The following is a 24880-nucleotide window of genomic DNA, read 5'->3' on the forward strand; positions in this document are numbered from 1 at the left end:
AAGATAGGAACTTCTAAAGTGACACTTCAACAGCCACCAAACTTGACTCATCTTATGTGAAAATGAGGGGAGAAGAGTCATATTTGCCAGACTATGGGGTAGATTTTTAAAATAAATTTTGTCATATAAAAGAGAGAATTGTGGAAAGGACATTTCATCCCGTACTTGTCGTTTAGTGGGGTAAAATCTGATGAAAGGTTCTCTTTAAATCTAACACAGAAAAAGCTGGTGCAAGAAGCCTGCAATAAATATCCCCCCCCAGCGTATGGTAGTATACTCTCTAAGCAGGTAACAAGTGATATGGGAAACTAACCTCCATGTGTTGCTGAACTATTTTCCGGTCTTAATAGTCCTCCAATTAAGTGCTTCAATATGTTTACAAAACTCCTAACCTGATAATACCGGCATTTGCGACATCCAAGGCAGCCTTGTAGCTGGGAGCAGAGCTAGTGGTGGTAATACTGCCATAATTGTCAGCTCATTTACAGAATATTTAGCTGAGCAGTGAGCCAGATGAGAGGAGTTAATGAGCACAGCTTCTGCCGTAATTAGGTAAGCAGAAGTAGCGCTCAGGAGAAGCTGCTGCACGCCTTGTCTATTCCTCCCAAGCCAAGTGTTCAGTAGGGCTCATGTACCAGCATTGCTTATACGTGCGCTCCTTGTACCAAGCCATAACAACCTATTAGTTCTCTTCTCTTATATAACTTGCTCGTTATAGGAAACTTATAATTGGGCACTTATAATGTATAGCATCGAGCATTAGAGTCCTCAGTTTACCCCTTCAGTATCTCTATGAGGAGTGCTTGGTTCTCATTAGAGACCTCCAGCTGTTTTATGGAGATTTCCTGGTAGGAAAGGCTCCATGGGAAAAGGTATGCAAATTAGCTCTTCTAAACTAATAGTTTAATGTCTAACGAGAAGCACATATTGCTTCCTCCTTTTAAAGCCAATATAAAATAGAGGGCGTAGTTATCCAGATGATCATGACACCGTGTCACATATGAAATTGTTATGCTTGCTTCAAGGGAGGCATCACAACGATTTTCTGAAAACGTTCCTCCAATAATATTTCTTTTTTTCTTAAATCAATAGCTGTTGTGATGTAGGTCTACTTTGCCTTATACTTTCATCAAGTGTGTCCAGAAGTTTCTTTGCTATCCTCCTCAGTTTGGCCTGTGATCCTTATCACCTTATCACCTGTGGGTCCATAGATGATAAGAAAGATACAAAATGGTTTTACAGATGCGAGAGGCTGCTGCTCCCTGCTCACTCTGGAGACTCCTTCAGACTCCTCTGTCCTCTTCCTCCAGATTTCTCTGTCCTCTGCCTCCAGACTTCTCTGTCCTCCCAACTGTAGATAGCAGGAGAGCCTTGTGCATCCAAAAATCTGCAAAGAATAGAAATGGCAGCCCTGTCTCTCCCCGGCCTCTTCAATCCAGTTTGTGATCTTGCATAACTTTCGGTGTCTCTCCCTGCACCGCTTCACTCCTAGTGATGAGTCATTTGCGAAACAAGCCGGCGCTAAGAGCTGGCTCTTTCATTTAAGCAAAAACGGGTCTATGAAAAAATAGCTGGGCAAAAGGAGCCCAGACATGTAAACATCCCAAATAAAGATAATGCACAACAAAAGCAAGACAGGATGTATATCAATGGTACAACAATCTTTATTAAGTCCAAAATACAATAAATTTAAAAACAATTAAAAAGCACTCAATGTGCCAAAGTCCAGCGACCAACCCTGGGCACAATGCAAACAAAGTCATAAGTGAGGTATATATGCCAGGACATAGGAACCTGGTTTGGCTTAAAAGCTACCAACAATAATCAAAATACAATCATATAAGTCACAATGAAGTTATAAGTAGCTTGGCCATTAAAGCGATGATGACAACAAATAATTACCTAAAGTGCATAGTGCAGTCAGGGAAGGGGCTGGAGGAGAAGTTCCCCACGCGTATCGCCTGTACTACCAGGCTTCCTCAGGGGTAATGTCAGTGATATATGCAGCAGGTATATAAAGGCTAAAAAGACCCACCTCCAAGTGCAGCTGCCCATACAGGACACTTCCCGAGTCGGTCGCTGACGTATCAGGAACCGGGGATAGTGTTCCGAGAACCGGAAGTGACGTTTCGGGAAACCGGAAATGACACTGCCCGCCGGCGGTGATTACCAGGCGCGCATGTGCAGTGCCTGATGTGTTTTTATGAATGAAAACAAAATGAGATAGTACAATGTCAATGGCGCATGCGCGAAGAGGCAATGCAGAGACGCCGACGTAGAACAGAGGTAAGTATCATTTAGACAGATAATCGTCAGGCAACGAAATAAAACGAATATGTTGAAGCAGTAAATATAAAGGTAGTCATCGGTCATAAGAAGATATTGGTATTACGCATACAGTAGTGGATCCTCATAACTTTGATTGCGGCACACGATTGCCGACTTACAGAAATAGATTCTTATTTGACGCAAAGAAGAAACCAGAAATGTGAAAGCTAGTATAAAACAATAAAAACTAAAGAATATATATACAAAAGTAGAGATCGATCGTATACGGTATGGAGCCAAGGGTACAAGTATAAAAGCCTAACCCCCCGTGTGAATAGAAGCCTGCTATGGTCAAATTCAAGTGAATGTATATATACAGGCAAAGGGATAATCCTCATAACGACGATCGCGGCATGAAAGTTGCCGACTTACAAGGGAGGTTCCACGCAAAAAGACAAGTGAAAAACTTACTAATTAATTAAAGTATTGTGAAGAGACCAGAACAGGAGGCCCCAAGAAATGGGGAATTTTTTCTCCATAATGATAGCTATGCACAAAGGGAACAACGTGCTGGCTTATAATAAAAGTCAATATCAGCCTAAAGAAGTAACATTAAATATGAAGACTTAAATAGGCCAGGATTTGGTCCAGACTAAAGGTAAGTGAAAAAATATTATAGTGCATGGAATTGTGACAAAGGTGGTGCAAAGTGAAAAAACCACAGAGAATGTGTCTTCAACTTGCTATACATAAGAATTTGCGAAACGAGAACCTGGAAAAAGAAATTTATGTGTAGATGACCGATTAAGGGATGACATATGAAATAATACAGGACCTGGCCTGTACTAGGGCTAGGTGATGTAATAAATGCAAAAAGGTGAACCTGGGGTGGGGGCTGTACTGGAGATGGGTCAAGCCAAAAGTAACACAGCTAAGTGAACATAAAGAGGAAATAAACATTAGTAGATGGTCACTTTGAGAAAATGTATATGTGATTTAATAGCTAAGTAACCTAAGATACCATACTTATCAGAGTGAAATAAGCTTGTTAGAACATAACAGGTGTGGAGACACCAGGAGAGCCAGGCGAAGCAGGTCACATGAGATAAACAACTCAGTTGGTCAAGGAGGTAAGTAACAGACGAGTCCTTGCATCAGATGAGCGTTAACGGATACGTAGTATCGGCGGTCATTTTTGATGATCTCGATCCAAGATAGGAGGCAGAGTCCAGTATTGTCGATAATAGCATATGATGATCTCAAACACTGATAGGATCACTGTGGAAATATATGTGACAAAAGTGAATAAACCAAATCTAAGGAAGAGGTCCAAGAACAGATAAAAGACTCTTAAGAGGACCATATGCATGTGCGTCAAAAGTGAAAATTGGGGACATGAGATGGTAATAAGGGAGGGGGGGGGGGGGGAGAAAAGAGAGAGGAGAAGTCGTGAGTGGGGAAAGAGTGAAAAGCGAATGGAAATGAAGAATGGGTGTAATGACTGGATAAGGGAGTGATGTAATGGAGGGAAGGATGGAGGGTGTGCAGTGAAATGTTGTGTAGGGGACTAAATATTAGTGGAGTATATAGTGAGTGGGGATGAAGGGTGGGTATGATGAATGGATAAGGGAGTGATGTGATTGAAGGAAGGATAAAGAGTGAAGGGTGGGATGGTGTATGAGGGACGAAATGTAAGTGAAGTGTGTTGTAAGGGGAGATGGTGAATGAAAATGTGCAGGTGTGAGTGGGGGTGTACTGAGTGGGCAGAGTGAAGTAATAAAAAGTGAGTGTAGAGTGAGAATTAAAGATAAAGGAAAAAATTATTAGAGACAGTTAGATCAATATGAATATAAATATAAATATAAACCTAGTCCTTATAGAAACCAGTAAAAAGTAAATCTTCATTAAGACCTTTGGGTGCTAGTGTGTCCAGTTGGAATATCCACTTGGACTCAGCCCTAAGTAGTCGTTTGTTGGAACCGCCACCTCGGATGTTACGGTAAATCCTCTCCAACCCACAGACTTTCAGGCCCGTATTCCTCCCCTGGTGGAAATGGAGAAAATGTGAGGCTACTGTGGTTAGGGTCTTACCATTGGTTTGGTCTCTTGCTGCTGTAGTTATCGTCGACAGATGCTGTTGAACCCGTCTACGGAGTTCCTGGCCAGTTTGGCCAACGTATATTTTTGAGCATGGACAGACCAAGGCATAGATCACATCTCTTGATTTACAGTTGATGTAGCTTTTTAATCTGTGGGAAGAATGGTTATTAGGGTGTACAAAAGTCTCATTGAGAACCAAGATGCGATCGCAGATCGAGCAGCCCCCACATGGAAACGAACCCTTCAATCGTTGTCCCCTCCCTAGGGGTGTTGTCTGACGCTGAAAGTGACTAGATGTCAGGATGTCCTTCAGGTTTCTTGCTCGGCGGGCCACCATCTGTGGTTTATCTGAGATATGTGTGTGTAGCCGGCTGTCACTCAGTAGAATGCCCCAATTGTTGTCCAAGATCTTGTAGACATCAGACCACTGGTTGTGGAAGGTGCTGATCAGTCGAATTTTGTTATTAGGTAAGCGCACACGGGGCGTAAGGAGTGTGTGTCTCTCACTATTTTTTGCTCGAGAAAAAGCTCTTGAAATGACCTTCTTGGGATAATGACGTGTTTTAAACCTAGTTGTCAGGTCTTTTGCGTTCACCTTGAAGTCGTCTGGATTTGTGCAGTTGCGTTTAATCCGCAGAAACTGTCCCACTGGGATCCCCTCTCTCAGATGCCTCGGATGGAAGCTTGTAAATGAGAGCAAGCTGTTTGTTGCGGTTTCTTTTCTGTAAAGAGTGGTTGTGAGAGTACAGTCAGATAATTTGATGTTCAAATCTAAAAATTCAACAGAGCGTTCAGAAATCTTAGAGGTTAATCGAATGTTCCAGGGGTTCTCGTTCAATAAATCAATAAAAAGTTGATACTCCTCCCTGGTGCCCGTCCAGATAAGCAAGATGTCATCAATGTAGCGGTACCAGCCCGCCACATTGTTTTGAAATACGGCCAGTGGGTACACGACCCGCTCCTCCCACCAACCCAAAAATAGGTTGGCATAGGAAGGAGCGCATCGCGCACCCATGGCCGTACCTGACACCTGCTTACTTTCATCAAGTGTGTCCAGAAGTTTCTTTGCTATCCTCCTCAGTTTGGCCTGTGATCCTTATCACCTTATCACCTGTGGGTCCATAGATGATAAGAAAGATACAAAATGGTTTTACAGATGCGAGAGGCTGCTGCTCCCTGCTCACTCTGGAGACTCCTTCAGACTCCTCTGTCCTCTTCCTCCAGATTTCTCTTTCCTCTGCCTCCAGACTTCTCTGTCCTCCCAACTGTAGATAGCAGGAGAGCCTTGTGCATCCAAAAATCTGCAAAGAATAGAAATGGCAGCCCTGTCTCTCCCCGGCCTCTTCAATCCAGTTTGTGATCTTGCATAACTTTCGGTGTCTCTCCCTGCACCGCTTCACTCCTAGTGATGAGTCATTTGCGAAACAAGCCGGCGCTAAGAGCTGGCTCTTTCATGTGAACGATGGGAGTCGGCAGTGAGCCCATGGTTCACTTAATCCCACCTATAATTGGTTTATCAATCCCTTTTTAATGTGATAAAATTGGATTAAAAGTTGTGTGGGGAGGAGTGACTGACTGGACAGAGGCTCCTATCATACAATTAGTGGAGAGTCGTTCAGGAGCAAAAAGAGCCGGCTGTTTTTAGTGAGCTGGCCTAAAAATCATCACCGATATTACTAATTAACAACTGATGACAATAACCCCCACCCATGGAGCCACCGCATCCCATACAGAAGACGGACTTGAATCACTGACATTATGGATAAAACACTGCACGTGCTGAGAGCTCTCACAATCTCAATGGTTAGTCAGTGGCTACAGTATTGGCGTCATGTCTTCTTGTTCCAGAACTCCATTAATACTCTCCACACTGTGCAACTAAAAAGACCAGTCACTTGCAGTGTAGTGTTACCTGGATAACAATGTCCCAAACTGTATTTATTACCCCATTCTAATTTATTATGCTGCGCAAAAATCTCTCCTTAATTGTTTTTATTTATATTCAGTGTTTTCTAATAAAATGTCCCTTTTTTAAGACATTGGGGCTTATTTACTAAGGGTCGCAGATCGCACGTTCGTCTGACTGTGGGCTTTTTTCGGGATTTGCACGGTTTGACAGGTATTAAAAAGGGGTCTGTGCTGTGATTGTGTTTCACGCAATCAGTTTCTGGCACAGCTGTGCTGGCTTTCATGCGACAGAAATTTGGGGGGCGAGCCACCGGACGATCCGACAGATTCGGAATGAGTGTGGAATTTAACTTTCAAATTGTGTTGCACACAATGCACCAGGAAGATGATGGTGAACTCCAGCGGACCTAAGCAGGGTAGCGACACATGCAGGATATCGGGCACACGATCTCAGTGAATCGTGGCACGGACAATGCACCTCTGCGGACCGGGTAAGTAAATGTGCCCCATTATAATCTCCAGATCCCTCTGTTCCCTCCAGACCCCCCTGTCCATGTCTAGATCCGTCCAGCCTAATTTGCAAATAGTCTCTAAAACAAACAGAGTAAGCCATGCTGAAACCCCTCCGACACTTCTTTTCTTCAAGCCTCCCTTTCTTCCTCCATCCTCCTCATATTGTGGTTCCCTGTCCTTAATCATCTCTTATATTGGGGTCCCTTTGTCCTCCTTCTCCAGGCCCCTCTATCCTGCTCCTCCAGGCCAATCTGTTCTCCTCTTCCAGGCCCCTCTATTCTTCTCCTCCGGGCCTCTCTTTTCCTCCAGACCCCTCATTCCTGCTCTAGGCCATTTGGTCCTTCTCTAGACTTCTGTTTCCTCCTCCTCCAGGCCATTCTATCCTCTTTCTTCACCCTCCTCTGTCCTCCTCCTCCAGCCTATGTCCTGCTCCTGCAGACCCCTTTGTTCTGCTCCTCCATACTCCTGTGTCCTCCACCTCCAGGCCCCTCTGTCCTCCTCATATTGTGGCCCCTGTCCTCCATCCTCCCTGATATTGTGGCCCCTCTGTCCTCGTCTCCTCCAGGTCCTCTCTTCTCCTCCTCATATTGTGGCCCCTGTCCTCCATCCTTCTCATAATGTGGCCCCCTGTCCTTCATCTTCCATATAGTGGCCCCTTTGTCCACCTTCTCCAGACTCCTTTGTCTTCCCCCTCAATGCACATATATCCTTATCCTCCAGTCTCCCCTGTCCTGCTCCTCCAGGCCTCTTTGTCCTGATCCCCCAGGCCCCACAGTTTTTCTCCTCTAGGCCCCTCTCATTTCCTCTTCATATTGTGGCCCCTGTCCTCCATCCTCTTCATATTGTTTCCCCTGTTCGTAATCCTGCCTCATATTGTGGCCCCTTTGTTCTCCTTCATAAGCCCCCTTTTTCCTCCTTCTCCAGACTCCTCTGTTTTCCTCCTCCAGGCCCCTCTGTCCTCTTCTTCCAGACCAACCTGCCCTTCTCCTCCAGGCCTGCTCTCTGCCCCTTGGTCCTCCAGACTTCTCTGTCCTCCTCCTCCTCCATTCTGCTTCTCTAAATCCTCTGTCCTCCTCCTCCAGGACCCTATGTCCTCCTCATTTTGTGACCCCTGAGCTACATTTTCCTCATATTGTGCGCCCCTGTCCTCCATCCTCCCTCATATTGTGGCCCCTCTGTCTTCCTTCTCCTCCAGGTCCCTCCTTCTTCTCCTCCAGACTCCTCTGTCCTCTTCCTCCAGACCCCTTTATTCTGCTCCTCCAAGCCCCTCTGTCCTCCTCCTCCAGGCCCCTTTGTCTTCATCCTCCAGGACCCACTCTTCTTCTCCTCAAGGCCCCTCTCAATTCATCCTCATATTTTGACCCCTGTCCTTCATCCTCCTCATATTGTGGCTCTGAGTTCTTAATCCTGCCTCATATTGTAGCCCCTTTTTCCCCCTTCTCCAGGCCCCTCTGTTCTCCTCATCCAGGCCCCTCTGTCCTTCTCCTCCAGGCCCCTCTTCTACAGAACAACTTTCTTCAGACTTCCACTGTCCTTCTCCTCCTTCCTGCTTCTCCAGACCCCTCTGTCCTCCTCCTCCAGGCCCCTTTGTCCTGATCCTCCAGACCCCATTGTTCTTCTCCTCTAGGCCCCTCTCATTTCCTCCTCATATTGTGGGCCCTGTCCTCCATCCTCCTCATATTGTGACCCCGAGTTCTTAATCCTGCCTCATATTGTGGCTCCTTCTCCAGGCCCTTCTGTCCTCCTCCTCCAGGCCCCTCTGTCCTTCTCCTCCAGGCCCCTCTTCCAGAACTCTCTGTCCTGCTCTCGGCCCCTTGGTCAACCTGCTTCAGACTTCTCTTTCCTCCTCCTCTAGGCCCTTCTATCCTTCTCCTCCAACTTTCACTGTCCTCCTCCTTCCTACTTCTCCAGACCCCTCTGTCTACCTCCTCCAGACTCCTCTGTCCTCCTCCTCCAGGACCCTTCACGGTGGACAAACAAAAACCAACAAATTGTGACAAAATGTAGCAGTGATTGTGCAGGAATGGACGGCTATCAGTCAGGATTTGGTCCAGAAGGTGAGTGAGAGCTGCCAGGGAGAATTGCAGAGGTCCTGAAGAAGAAGGGGCAACACTGCAAATACTGACTTGCTGCAGTAACTCCTTCTAACTGTCCATAAAAGCTTTTGTTCCTCATAATATGATTGCACTTGTATTTCTGCATGTGATAAAAACATCTGACAAACCAGAGGGCAACAGATCATGTGACAATATAATATTTGTGTTATTATCAAAACATTTGGCCATGACTGTACTTTAGATAAGACACTAGCCTAGATATATGGTGCAATCTTCCTTTGTGCAGTTTGCCTCACTTATGTGCTCTTGTGCCACATTGGGGCTCATTTACTAAGGGCTCCGCGGCCGCATTTCCGACGGGTTTCCTGAATTTTTCCGTTTTGCGACAAATTCCGCCGGGATTTTGGTGCACGCGATCGGATTTCAACCCGGATTTCAACCCGACGGATTCGGAAAAACCGCAGAATTTAAAAACCAAATGTGTCGCAAGATCCAGCACTTTTATACACCGGGAAGAAGCAGGTGAACTCTGGTGGACCTCGGCGCAGCAGCGACACCTGCTGGATATCGGGCGCACGACCTTAGTGAATCCTGGCAGAACCCGAATCCTCGTCGGACAACACGCCTCGGGATCGCGACGGGACCGGGTAAGTAAATGAGCCCCATTATTTAATATTAGTGCACGCTCTTAGAGAATCTGATCTGTTTTCAGGATGTAGAACAGTTGCAGGTTTTTTTCTTGGTACACAGTTTTCAAAAGTGACAAAATTCAACCGCAACACAATTGTAGAAATTTATAATAATTAACTTTATACAGTAAAAAGCAGTGAAAAAGAATCATAATGCCAAAATCACCATTTTGTTACTTCTTCCAACCCAAGACAATTTAGTGAAAAAACAAAAAATGGTTCATGTGCCTCATATTGGTACAAATTGAAGCTTTAGCTACAATTTATGTTTATGTAAAGCAAATGTCACTATAATCATACTGTGGAATTCAGGATGTTGGCACTGATAAATTAATGGCTATTGTTGGGCCCCATTACGGTATAATACTATACTGACTCCTGTAGTGCACGGTTACTATTTTGTTTACCATGGGGCTCCATTATTATATTGGCTTCTGCAAGGACACTGTTATGATATTGCTACTCTGGGGCCTGTGACTATTTTTGCTACTGTGGGGGCACTGCGACTATATTGGCTACTGTGAGGGCATAATAGTGATCCAAAGGGGAGTTGGAGTACAAGCAAGAAACCTAACATTTTATTTTGCTAAATCTGCAGAGTTGAATTATGGCTGGAAGAAGCTGACATGCTGGCCAGGTGGAAGAAGAAGATGAAAGAGACTCACACAGATGTCATGTTTAATTGTAGGTCACCAGATTTACAGTAACATCTGCAACATCTCCTTTGTAATAAATGTTATCTATAGAGCTACAGCGGCAGTATACAGCCATATATGGAGTTCCATGGAATACTGTGCACTGGAACTGTCTCTCAATAGGTAAGATCAATCAGTAGCACTACAAAAAGTCTCTGTGTAGCCCATTTTACCACAGTTACCATTCTCCTTGTCCAAAGGATGTCTCTCCCCTAATGACACTTACACTGTCAGAGTGTCAAACCTGCCTGCTATGTGTCAGCTCCTGACAAGTCACACATCAGCAGTTAACAACTGCATTAAAACTATAGGTGTGAATAGGTTTCTACTAATCATTGTCGGACTGGGAATAATAAGCCATAATTACTGTGGCTACATGGCTCACATCATACATTCTGCGGGATCACAAGCTGCTTACTTCTGTACATGACAACTACCTCACAATTGTCAGCAGGTCTCCTAAACACCCCATTTTATGTAGATTTTCCCAGTGACACCACCCACTTTGTAGGAGGATCTAGAGCAGTGATGGCGAACCTTTTAGAGACCGAGTGCCCAAACTGCAACCCAAAACCTTATTACTTATCGCAAAGTGCCAGTACGGCAATTTAACCATAAAACTGACGGTTTAGTTTAGAATCAATTTACACAGGACTGCCTGAGCTCGGATTCCAGCAGTCCTATACACACTGAAACGCCACTTTTACACCATTTTACATCACATAAAAGAGTAATAAAAAGTTATCAAAAGGTTACGCAGACCTCAAAATGGTAGCAATGAAAACAACGGCTCATTAAGCAAAAAAACCCAAATCTCCCCAGCTCCGTGCACTAAAGTTATTAGCGTCACAAGATGGCGAAACTATTTTCTTTTTCGTACACTGTTTTAATTATAGAAAAAGCATTAAAACACAATAAAACCTACAAATCTGGTATCACTGTGATAGGACCGAACCAAAGAATAAAGGAGACAAATGATTTGGAGCGCACAGCGAAAGTATTAAAATCCAGCTTCCCAGTACACGACATGGAATAATAAATTAAAAGTAAAATATGTTATGCAAAAAATAATCCCTCACACAGGTATATATAAATGCACATATAAATATATAATATGCATATACATAATTACATACATAAAAATACATATGTTACTTACTCTTGCTCAGGTGTCTGTTGTTCCAGGGGGGGGGGGGGAGGGGTGCAGCATCTGGAGTTCGTTTCAGTGTGGTTATGAGGCATGAGTTCCAGGGGAGGGGGTGATGGGGGGCAGTGACCGGAGTTGAGCGGGGGAAGGGGGGGGGGGAAGTGAGAACGGCCGGAATCCTTGCGGGGGGGGGGTGGGGGGCGGCGGGTTGCGGTAGCGGGCATAACAGGCTGGGGTTCGGGCGCGCGCGCGCGGGGGGGGGTGGGTCTTGTGGTAGCGGGCGCAGTTTGGGCCGTGAGTTTCGGACCGGTTGCGGGCGGAGTTTTATGGGAGGTGCGGGAGCGGGCAGGATGGATGCGCTGAATTAAAAAAATAAATACACTCACCTCAGACTCGTTCCTCCAGCTGATCACTGCAGCGCACACGGAGTAAGGTGCCCAGCGCTGGCAGCGTAATGACATCATTTCGCTGCCAGCGCGGGGATGCTTACCGTCCTGTGCGCTGCAGTGATCAGAGTGACAGCAGGCAGTGTCAGCGCCCTGCTCTGTCATGGCTGTTAGCATTATCGGAGCGCAGCTCCGATACTGCTAACAGCCATGACAACCAGGTGTGGACAGTGGTTGTCCGCACCTGGCAGTGGTTGGGAGGATGGGGCGCGTGCCAGCAGTGAGGGCTCTGCGTGCCCTCTCTGGCACGCGTGCCATAGGTTCGCCATCGCTGCACTAGAGCATCCAATTATAATGTAGGCCCCCAGACCAGACAATAATAACACAGATCTCAGACCACACAATAATACTGCATCACCAGACCAGACTACAATATTGAAGCCACCAGACAATACAAGACCCCCAGCCTAGACACTCCTCTCGCTTGCTGTATTATTGAAGCTATGCCCTGATGCTGGATGTATGTGGTTCAAGATAGGACTTTGGTACCGGTAAGAACTTCATCACTCCCTGAGTTCCTTTGCTAATAGTCACAGATTGAGCAACGCCGCGGAAGAGGCCTTGCCGGCGAAACCCTGGGTCGCGCGTCATAAAAGCTAGCGTCCCGCTATTTGATTTGTGATATGCGCATTTTTAACTGACTGTTGTCAGTATGAAGAACTTAAATAAATTTTAACTTTGTTGGAACGTATATTTTCTTCCAGCTACAGTGCTTTACAATATAATTAAAGGAGGATAATGAAAATGCGATGGTGCTAGTCTGAATGGTGACACACTTTCAGCAGGAGAAACTGAGGATTGGTGCTGTTCACCGGTGGTTAAAGATGGAATAACGAGGGAGAAGAATAATACTGGGAGCTCCGGTCATAGTGAAATATTTTTCTCTATTTCTTTGGACTTTAATCACAGATTTAAAGGAAACCTACCACTTGGAATGGTGCTTCTGAGCCGCAAATACCGTGCACCAGCTCAGGGTGAGCTGGTGCCGGTGCTTATCTTCCTTATGTTCCTAAACAGATGTAAAGCCTTTAAAAGCTTTATTAATCTTTATATAGGATGTAGCTTCACCGCACCGTGTTACGCATTCGGCGCACCATGCGCACGACCACTTCCTATTCAGACGCACGCACGGTCGCGCGCATGGTGCGCCGAGCGCGGACCACGCTGTGGTGAAGCGTGAAGATTAATAAAGCGTTTAAACTCTTTACATCTGTTTAGGAACATAAGGAAGATAAGCGCCGGCACCAGCTCACCCTGAGCTGGTGCACGGTATTTGCGGCTTAGAAGCACCATTCCAAGTGGTAGGTTTCCTTTAAGTTCTCATTGGCATGGTGCCATGCAGGAGGGAGCATAGGACCCGAGTTTTAGTGATCTCCCAGCTGTCAGTCTTCCATTGATCATAAATATAGACAACTATCGGGTGAAAAATTCTAATTTTGTCCAACCAAAAGTGTGCAAAAATGATAGCACAATGATGCTACCCACTACAAAATGACGCTTGCCAACACATATTCAACACCAAGTAAACTACAACCCTGCAACTTCTAGTGACTTCTACGACAAATGTCTTCAAATTCTAAGCAACAGTTTTACCTTTTATTTTTTTACTTCTAGACTTTTGTGTTTATTACAAATACTTGAATCCCACCATTATAATAAGTCAATGACACGAATTAGGAATTCATAGACTCCTACAAGGCGACTGAGCAGAACATTAAAATCGTTACCAAAATTGGATATTTTTATGTGCAGCATTAGGTCGATGAGGTAAGTAAGGCAGGGTCGCCATGAGGTACTGTTCCCGGGGGCTGATCTATGAACGATCCAGGATTTTGTGGAGCGGCAGGCACAGCCACTGGCTCAGCGAAAACCTATTAAAAAGTGTTAATCAAAGCTTAACACGGCGGTTTTCCCCTCTGCGGCTGCTTATTTTTAATTTCACGTATTAGGCTGTAATTGTTAAATTCCATTATCTTCTAACGCTAGTAATTAATCTTTGTACATTTCTCAGAGGGAAGCTCTATCTGGTGCCAATTAGGCTGTGGGGAAAAAAACACCGCGATTGTACTTGAAATCCCTTTTTTTTTATTAGGACCCATAGACTTGTCTGTCTAACCCTTCTGCGCGGTGTCATAATACGTAGCTCAGGAGCAAAGCAATTACAACCATTTCCTTAGTAGTTGCTTTGCTAGGAAATTAAACATTGACATTACGCTGGGACTTCATGCCTTCGGTCTTATGAAGTCTAAGTCACAGAGAAATGAGACTTGATGGGAAGGAAAAGAATTCGTAGAAATACAAGAATTTCCTTTAGAAATACATTTAATGGGAAAACATTCTGGTCTGTTTTGATGTTTTATCTACTGCACGCTCAGGATGTTAGGAAATGCTGACCAGCTTTTCTCAGCTGTTGTCTTTAAGGGTTATTTGTCTCAATCCTTAAAGGAAATCTACCATTTGCTTTTATGCATTGTGAACCAAACATACCTTGAGAATGCTGTAGCTACACTGATGCAGAGACATATCTTGTTTAATCCTTGAAGCAAGTGGTTTTTCTCAAAAATCAAATATAAACTGTCCAGACAGGACTAATCAACCTGGGCTGGATAACTCATACACAGCAGCTGGGGGATGGTGCAGTAATTGATTACTTCTGCCTGTCAGGGACAACACAGTGATCATATAATCTTGGCTTATGCTGGACAGGACAAGACTGAAGAAGTGCATAATTAGGCTACATTCACATGGATGTATGGGGGACGTATATGGCAGATGTATATACACTGTATATATACGTCCCCCATAGACGGCAATGGGCGCACGGCGCCGTATGGTGCAGCATACGTGCGCCACTGTACCGTTCCGTAGCTGGGGAAAAGATAGGACATGTCCTATCTTCTCCCAAAAATACTGCGCCGTGCGCCATACATTGCGATGCAGAGGGGTGGGGGTGAGCAGCCCCGACATGTGCCTGCCGTGCTACGGTACACCGGGCACAATGTTGTGTGAATGTAGCCTTAGGGTGAGGAGAAGCGCAGGGAAGCCACAGGAGCGACAGAGCCTCATTAGCATAATTTTATAATTGCTCTTTCAGCAAAACGACTTGGTTCAGGGATTAAACAAGATATGTTTCTGTGTCAGTGTAGCTACAACATTCAGAAGCTATGTTTGGTTCGCAATGCATAGAATCAAATGGTAGATTTCCTTTAAAGGGAATCTGTCATCTCTAACTAGCTGAAAATTTTTTAGAGAACACTGTAAAGTCATCTCAATGCTTCTAAATACAGTTAATCTGCATTGCTTTTGAGGAACTTCTATTCCTCTTGTCGTCCTTGTTGTTGTTACGGAGAACTATTTTGTTATCTGGAGTTGTTTGCTGGTGCTCCCCCATCCCAATACCCAATTAATTAATATTTTCCAGCTCTCATTTGCCTACTTCCTATTTTGTGCACCTGGTTTTGCACATACTGGGGCACATTTACTTACCCGGTCCAGTCGCGATCCAGCGGCGCGTTCTCCGACGAAGATTCGGGTCTGCCGGGATTCACTAAGGTCCGTGCGCTTGATGTCCACCAGGTGTCGCTGCTGCACTGAGGTCCGCCCTCTTCTCTTCTCTGATCTTGTGACACATTCTTTTTTAAATACCGCGTTTTTTCCAAACCCGTCAGGGTTTTCCCACGGCTACGGCCCCCAATTTCCGTCGCGTTCAAGCTGGCGCCGATGCAACACAATCCGAGCCTGTGCCCCAAAAACCCGGGGCAATTCAGGGAAAAAATGGCGCAAATCCGTAATATTCGGGAAACCTGGCAATTCGGCCCCTTAGTAAATGAGCCCCACTGTATATATAAGACCTAAAACTTTATAAAACGTTATAACCTAATAATAAATGTTAACATTACAGAATGAATGTGTTCCAGGAGATTTGACAAGTGCAATCGATGACATTTGTTGTAACAAAAGGCCGAGAGAATGAAAATCTAAGGCTTACATTTTACATTCATGTACGTGGAACGTATCCACGGATAGAAGGAATAGGCAGAACAATGACTTACTCCCGGCTCCACGGCGGAGGTAATGATCTCATTGGCGATGCTCTGCAGAGGTCCATTGGCGAATACGTTAAACATATACTCTTGAGCCGGCGAGGCAGGTTTCTCTAAGGTTTGCCGCTGTGAATGAGTTAATAGTTAGTACCGCAAGTTTTACAAATGAAGCAGTAAATAAATGTGTCCTCGGCTACTCTGTGGGGTCTAATGTTGTGGCAGAAAAATTCAGGCAAATATTTGTACAAAGTAAACTTGCTGCTCATACCATTATCCCCGGTGAAAATTACAAGGTAGTACATAGCAGGGTTTATGAGTACAATGCATGCATATTTCTCTGATAGCAATTTTCATTTTACTGTTTGCCTGCCTTGCTGCTCCCAAAAAGATTTACAGCCCTGCACTGCCATTATCCATAGAAGTTTACTTAAGGCACCATTGTATTACCGCAGACAGGGTCTTAGCAGAGAATAGGGAAACGCAACACACTCAGCCATGGCGTTTATCCAACAGAGATACAAGTACTGCAATTTTAAAGGAAAGTAAAATGATCATATTTTACTAATATGCAGTATGGACATATATTATATATTTCCACTGTTACTTTGTTGCCAATGCATCTTGATATATTTTACATCTCAATGTTATGATTTTGGCTTTCTTATGTTATGTTTTATCTTTCTAAAGATAGCCCCTTTGTCAAGGTAGAGAAAGGGGGTGCAGCCCCCGAATTAATCCACAAGCCCAGTGTCCTACCTAGTTGCTTAGCTTACCCTTATGGTAAGGGACAACCTGAAGACTATCGCTACTTTGAGTATGTGGCAAGAACAGAAGTAAAGGAATAAATGGAGAGACAAAAATGCAGACTCAGCATCGGGATACAGTCTAGCCCAGTGGTGGCGAACCTATGGCACGGGTGCCAGTGGTGGCACTCAGAGCTCTTTTTTCGGGCACTCAGGCTATCGCCACAGGATAGAGTTCACAAAACAGGACCAAATCCAGCAAATCTTCCTGCAGTCCCAGGCAACTTAAGAGATGCTGCTCTCAGTGCTATTTTAAAGGTACGCTTCATTGACTTGAACTGCGGGAAAAATGAAAAGGTTTTGACAGAAGATCTTTGGAGGTCATCCTGTTGGACCCACAATTCTTCCTGTACAGAGAGACCCTGGAGCGAAGCTACAATGATGTCTGAATTTGCTCTCCTTCTTTCAACTGTATTGGAAGAACAGGTAACAATAAGTTACTGCTTTAAATGCCATGTTGGCACTTCACTGTAAATAAGTGGATTTTGGTTCTTGTTTGGGCACTCTGCCTCTAAAAGGTTTGCCATCACTCGTCTAGCCCTTTTTTCAAGGCAGAGAAAGGGGAGGTGTAGGCTCTGAACTCACCCATAACCCCAATCCCCTACCTAATTGCCTCACTTACCTTAATGGAAAGAGACAACGTCAATGGTAAAGATACAAAGTTCTGGGTTTCGGATCAAGTTAGGGTTCCAGATAATGCAGCATACAATCTTAGAGTTTCAGGTTCAGCAAAACACAAACTGACAAAACTGACAGAAGTGCTGCATGTCATAAGAGAAAGTATAACCAGCACTGAGTAAACTGGGTATTAGGTATTAATCCAGTTCATAGAAGCCACTCTAGCAGCTCACTGGCTAGACCATGCTTTACTCAACACACGGCTGAGACTAATCATAGTATATAAGGCTGGAAAAAGACACAAGTCCATCAAGTCCAACCTTTAAGAATTAAATAAATGTTTTATACCCATAACCTGTGATATTTTTTTCTCTCCAGAAAGTCATCCAGGCCTCTCTTGAACATGTACATAGAGTCCTCCATAACAACCTCCTGCGGCAGAGAGTTCCACAGTCTCACTGCTCTTACAGTAAAGAACCTTTGTCTATGGTGATGGTAGAATCGCCTCTCCTCTAGGTGTAGAGGATGCCCCTTGTCTATGGTGATGGTAGAATCTCCTCTCCTCTAGGTGTAGAGGATGCCCCCTGTCTATGGTGATGGTAGAACCACATCTCCTCTAGGCGTAGAGGATGCCCCCTGTCTATGGTGATGGTAGAATCACCTCTCCTCTAGGTGTAGAGGATGTCCCCTGTCTATGGTGATGGTAGAACCTCCTCTCCTCTAGGTGTAGAGGATGTCCCCTGTCTATGGTGATGGTAGAACCTCCTCTCCTCTAGGTGTAGAGGATACCCCCTGTCTATGGTGATGTTAGAACCTCCTCTAGGTGTAGAGGATGTCCCCTGTCTATGGTGATGGTAGAACTGCCTCTCCTCTAGGTGTAGAGGATGCCCCTGTCTATGGTGATGGTAGAACCTCCTCTCCTTTAGGTGTAGAGGATGCCCCTGTCTATGGTGATGGTAGAACCTCCTCTCCTCTAGGTGTAGAGGATGCCCCCTGTCTATGGTGATGGTAGAACCTCCTCTCCTCTAGGTGTAGAGGATGCCCCCTGTCTATGGTGATGGTAGAACCTCCTCTCCTCTAGGTGTAGAGGATGCCCCCTGTCTATGGTGATGGTAGAACCTCCTCTCCTCTAGGCGTAGAGGATGCCCCCTTGTCCTGGTCACAGGCCGAGGTATAAAAAGATCTTTGGAGAGATCCTTGTACTGTCCGTTCAGTTATTTGTACATTGTAATGAGGTCTCCCCTCAGTCGTCCTTTTTCTAAACTGAATAATCCCAAATTTTTTAATCTGTCAGTGTATTCTAGTTCCCCCATTCCCCTAATAATCCTGGTTGCTCTCCTCTGCACCCGTTCCAGCTCTACTATATCCTTTTTATACACTGGTGCCCAAAACTGTACACAATATTCCATGTGTGGTCTGACCAGGGATTTGTAGAAGGGCAAAACTATGTCTTTATCATGAGAATCTATTCCTCTCTTGATACATCCCATAATTTTATTTGCTTTGGCAGCAGCTGCCTGGCTCTGGTCACTAAAATTAAGTTTACCATCCACCAATACCCCCAAGTCTTTTTCAGCTCCAGTTTTACCAAGTAATTGACTGTTTAGAACATAATTATACTTTTTGTTTCCCTGGCCCAAGTGCATAACTTTACATTTATCTACATTAAACCTCATCAACAATTTCTCTGCCCACTCCTCAAGCTTCCACAAATCCCTCTGTAATGCTAAACTATCGACCTCAGTATTTATTACTTTACATAGCTTAGTATCATCTGCAAATATTGAAACTTGACTGTGTAAACCCACTACAACAGTGATGGCAAACCTTTTAGACACCGAGTGCCCAAACTACAACCAAAACCCACATATTTTTCGCAAAGTGCCAATGTGACAATTTAAGCAGTAACTTATTACTCCCTGCTATTTCACAGGATTAAATTGTATAGGCACCTGAGGACACCAATACAGTAGAAAGAAGGAGAAGAAGTTTGGATCATCATTGTAGCTTCCTTCTAGGGTCCAGGGCTGCCTGGGACTGCAAGAGGCCTTGAGTCCTGTCTGGTGAACTCTGTGCTGGGGTGATGGCGAGGGTGCCCATATAGAGGCCTCTGAGTGCCATCTCTGGCACCCGTGCCATAGGTTTGCCACCACTGGCTTAGGGTAACACCAGCCAAATAAACAAGTTTGGAAAGACTGACCACCTATCCGATGTGGGTGTGTGGGATACCAAAAAGAATTAGACTGCTGGCAGAGACTTGCTCCCATAGCCCCAATAAGAACACATATCCCCTGCTTAAAGGTATTCCATGGGATTATAAAGCATGGCTGTCTTTATCCACAAACTTCTAGAAACGGTAACAGGTTATAAACAGGAGCAAAGCTGCATTACAGCACAACCTACAAGCAGTGGTGGTGCTGTTTATGGAAGAAGGCAGCCATGCTTTGTAAACTTGTAGATCCCCTTTACGAAGAGGTAATAGAGGACTGTATCAGAAGCTCAGCCAAGCATGGATGTTTTTTTTTGCCAGGGTAAGGGGAGCAAGTTTCTACCTGTGACAGGGCACCCTCTTTAAGTAAGATAGTGAAGGTAGTGGAAAACAGAGTAAAAGTACGTTTTTGTTGTACTTTTCAAGCAGTACTGGCTGCAAAAACAGATAGAAAACTTACTGTTAGCTACAGAAGTCTATTAACTCTGTTTTAAAGCTCTGTAACATAACTATATGGAGTCATTATGACTAAAAACAAAGTCTTAAAGCAAACCTGTCACCAGGAATGTCATTTAATAGCTGGTGACAGGTTCCAATAGCCTATGCTATGTTGATTTTCAAAATACCCTGGTCAGCATTATGAATCATTTCAGTAGTTTATATAAGTTTATTTCATCACATCTTCCTGTTATGTGTATAGAGCCAGCCGAGGAGATAGGGAGATGGTATGGAAGAGAGGAAGAATGCATGAGGAGACACAGGCACGCACAGGCTGCAACTGCCCTTCCCCTGGAACTCACCACATGCTGCTAGCCGGGAGCTAGGTAATGTGAATTAAACTTTTATAAGGCACTGAATGATTCACAATGCTGACAAAAGCATTTTTAAAATCATTTTACCATAGGCTATTGGTCACCAGCTGAAAATGACATTTCTGGTGACAGGATCGCTTTAAACTTCTTAAAAGGGTGAGCTGGGACAAAGTTAGTAAGGGCCTATTCTTTAGTATAGATCATTCATATCCAGTCAGTTGCTGCTAAATAATTGTGTTATTTACAAAAACACATTTATAAGGAAAATATTTGTTTTTTGTACCTCCATGATCCCAGAGCAATAACCTTTTAAAATGTTTAATGAACTTGTATAGTTGAAGTTTTGTTAATTACGGGATCAGGCTTATATAACATCTTTTTGATCCTATTTTCTGCTGCGAGGTGACTTATAACAGTAATTTCTGATGTAGCCTCTTTATCTTTACTTTTTCAGCATGATTAATAATCTGCTATTTTTATAGCACTAATAGTTACAAAAGCGAATACACTGAACACCTGAAGTTTTAATTAAATTGTTGGGTCCTTTGTCAGGTCCTAGGTTGCCAAAACAAAACAATAACTCCCCAATCTTGGAACAGGAGGTTGATCAGTGGGGCAACACTTCAATCTGTATTGAACAATGACCATAAGGGGTTAAACCCCCATAGTTAGCTCTGATTATGGATGACATAGGTAGTTGATAGCAGTCCTACTTTTGGTAACCAATTCAAATAGCTTTTTAATGGGACCAAGGAACTGGCATTGTACTCGCCAAATTGCTTATACTGGTCTGTAAACTAGAATGTCTGCTACTTGGAATTGCAGCTTTGTCTCATACAAGATAATAGTATACAGAAGAAATGAAAGATACAAATCCACAGTACAGGCATAATACACACAGTGATGTCACAGTACAGGCATAATACACACAGTGATGTCACAGTACAGGGATAATGTACATAGTGATGTCACAGTACAGGGCTAATACACACAGTGATGTCACAGTACAGGGATAATACACACAGTGATGTCACAGTACAGGGATAATACATACAGTGATGTCACAGTACATAGATAATACACACAGTGATGTCACAGTACAGGGATAATACACACAGTGATGTCACAGTACAGGGATACTACACACAGTGATGTCACAGTACATGATAATACACACAGTGATGTCACAGTACAGGCATAATACACACAGTGATGTGACAGTACAGGGATAATACACACAGTGAGGTCACAGTACAGAGATAATACACACAGTGATGTCACAGTACAGGGATAATACACACAGTAATGTCACAGTACAGGCATAATACACACAGTGATGTCACAGTACAGGAATAATACACACAGTGATGTCACAGTACAGGGATAATAAACACTGTGATGTCACAGTACAGGGATAATACACACAGTGATGTCACAGTACAGGGATAATGCACACAGTGATGTCACAATACAGGGATAATACACACAGTGATGTCACAGTATAGGGATAATACACACAGTGATGTCACAGTACAGGGATAATGCACACAGTGATGTCACAGTACAGGGATAATACACACAGTGATGTCACAGTACAGGGATAATACGTACAGTGATGTCACAGTACATAGATAATACACACAGTGATGTCACAGTACAGGGATAATACACACAGTGATGTCACAGTACAGGCATAATACACACAGTGATGTGACAGTACAGGGATAATACACACAGTGATGTCACAGTACAGAGATAATACACACAGTAATGTCACAGTACAGGGATAATACACACGGTGATGTCACAGTACAGGGATAATACACACAGTGATGTCACAGTACAGGGATAATACACACAGTGATGTCACAGTACAATGATAATACACACAGTGATGTCACAGTACAGGGATAATACATACAGTGATGTCACAGTACAGGGATAATACACACTGTGATGTCACAGTACAGGGATAATGCACACAGTGATGTCACAGTACAGGGATAATGCACACAGTGATGTCACAGTACATAGATAATACACACAGTGATGTCACAGTACAGGGATAATACACACAGTGATGTCACAGTACAGGGATAATACATACAGTGATGTCACAGTACAGGGATAATACACACTGTGATGTCACAGTACAGGGATAATGCACACAGTGATGTCACAGTACAGGGATAATGCACACAGTGATGTCACAGTACATAGATAATACACACAGTGATGTCACAGTACAGGGATAATACACACAGTGATGTCACAGTACAGGGATAATACACACAGTGATGTCACAGCACAGGGATAATACACACAGTGATGTCACAGCACAGGGATAATACACACAGTGATGTAACAGTGGAGGGATAATACACACAGTGATGTAACAGTGGAGGGATAATACACACAGTTATGTCACAGTACAGGGATAATACACACAGCGATGTCACAATACAGAGATAATACACACAGTGATGTCACAATACAGAGATAATACACACAGTGATGTCACAGTACAGGGATAATACACACAGTGATGTCACAGTACAGGGATAATACACACAGTGATGTCACAATACAGAGATAATACACACAGTGATGTCACAGTACAGGAATTATAAACACTGCAACAATGCAGTTGAGGGATAACAACATACAGTAAGTATACAAGTAAACATGTAAATGCACTTTATTGATGAGTCTCTATTATGACACGGTGTTGTAGGGCCTGGTATACATCTCCAGCAGATAAATGTATATATACATTGGGGGTCATTTACTAAGGGCCCGATTCGCGTTTTCCCGACGGGTTACCCGAATATTTCCGATTTGCGCCGATTTCCCCTGAATTGCCCCGGGATTTTGGCGCACGCGATCGGATTGTGGCGCATCGGCGCCGGCATGCACGCGACGGAAATCGGGGGGCGTGGCCACACGAAAACCCGCCGTATTCGAAAAAACCGCCGCGTTTAAAAACGGAAAATGTGCCGCTGGACTCGCGCTTACCTTCACTCAGCCGGCCTCGGTGCATTTCAGTGCGTTCCTATGCCTTTCAGCGCAGCAGAGGAACTGCCTTAGTGAATCCCGGCCGGACCCGAATCCACCGCAGAGAACGCGGCGCTGGATCGCGAATGGACCGGGTAAGTAAATCTGCCCCATTATATCCACACTATATGAGCCACAATTTTATACTTTATTCTTAAAGAAATGGGCACAAAATTGTGGTATATATATATAGTTTGTTTAGGATTTAGCAAATACGGGTACCTGAGCTCATCACAAAACACAGCTCGGGGGACTATGAGAAGTAGGGGCGAGCAGATTTATATTAACACGCAAAGATTGGAACTATTTTCGATCCCTGATTCAACCATCGCTTCTCCGAAATGGTTATTAAATATAGTCTGGCAACATAATAACAAAGACATTTTTTTTTTTATTAAATACCACTTGTGCTAATCAATGTCTATCAACTCCCTCGCAAGTGCCGGAGAATTACAGGTCTGCGAATAAAGGGAGGGATCAGCAGAGAAGTGAGGAGAAGGGAGCTCAGCGCCGAGCATCCGCTCAACTGCGATCACCGAGAAGGATGAAGCCGGCTCTGAAGGTGAGAGAGTGGATGGGCAAGGAGAGGGCGATGTGTGTGTAGCGCTGTACATGTGTATGAGGAGGGGGAGGGCATCCGGTCTATAAGTGGCCATACACATCAGAGTGAAGTTGGCAAACCAGGAGATTCTGGAAGGAGACCATCTACTGGGAAAGTGGGTGATGGAGATAAAAAGGATCAGACTTACAACATGATCAATTATTTTCTTCTAAGGGTGATGGCACACGTGGTGTTTTGAACGCATTTTTGGCTCGTTTTTAAGCAGTCCGTCAAAAAACGCATGTGTTTTTGGAAAATGCACCCGTTTTTGACAGGTTTGACCAATCATCTTAATTCAAACTGGTCAAAAACGCATGCGTTTTTTGACGGGCTGCTTAAAAACTGGGCCAAAAATGCGTTCAAAACGCCACGTGTGCCATCACCCTCAGGGGGATAGACTGGGAGCAACTTTCTCCCCTCTCCCCCCATTTATACTTGAGCAACCGTGTGTATGGGGGAGGAGGAAGAGGCATAGCTGTAGGCTGAACAGATTCCATGACTCCCCAAATTCTCCCCTTATTTGTCAGTACAGCAGTATTGGAAAAGAACTGAAAGGAATTGCGTTTTCATTCTCTAATATTTATACCCTGATAAAAAGGAATTAGTGAGATGTCAAGATTTTTTTGGTTTACACACACATAGATAGATGCAGGGTGCATACACATAGATGCAGGGTACATGCACATAGACGCAGGGTACATACACATAGATGCAGGGTGCATACACATAGATGCAGGGTACATGCACATAGATGCAGGGTACATGCACATAGATGCAGGGTGCATACACATAGATGCAGGGTACATGCACATAGATGCAGGGTACATACACATAGATGCAGGGTACATACACATAGATATAAGGTACATACACATAGATGCAGGGTACATACACATAGATGCAGGGTACATACACAT

The 24880-nt window shown here is 44.2% G+C and overlaps 1 long non-coding RNA gene across 1 annotated transcript in view; it reads right to left on the minus strand.

Annotated features, from left to right (window-relative positions):
* The window catches only part of LOC140069566 (uncharacterized), an 85880-nt gene that overhangs the window by 30620 nt on the left and 30380 nt on the right, over positions 1 to 24880 (minus strand). The window contains exon 2 of the long non-coding RNA XR_011848804.1: positions 15876 to 15992. This is a non-coding gene — a long non-coding RNA (uncharacterized lncRNA). The remainder of the gene's footprint in view (positions 1 to 15875; positions 15993 to 24880) is intronic.

Source organism: Engystomops pustulosus, chromosome 7, assembly GCF_040894005.1.
Source record: "Engystomops pustulosus chromosome 7, aEngPut4.maternal, whole genome shotgun sequence".
Taxonomy (NCBI): domain Eukaryota; kingdom Metazoa; phylum Chordata; class Amphibia; order Anura; family Leptodactylidae; genus Engystomops; species Engystomops pustulosus.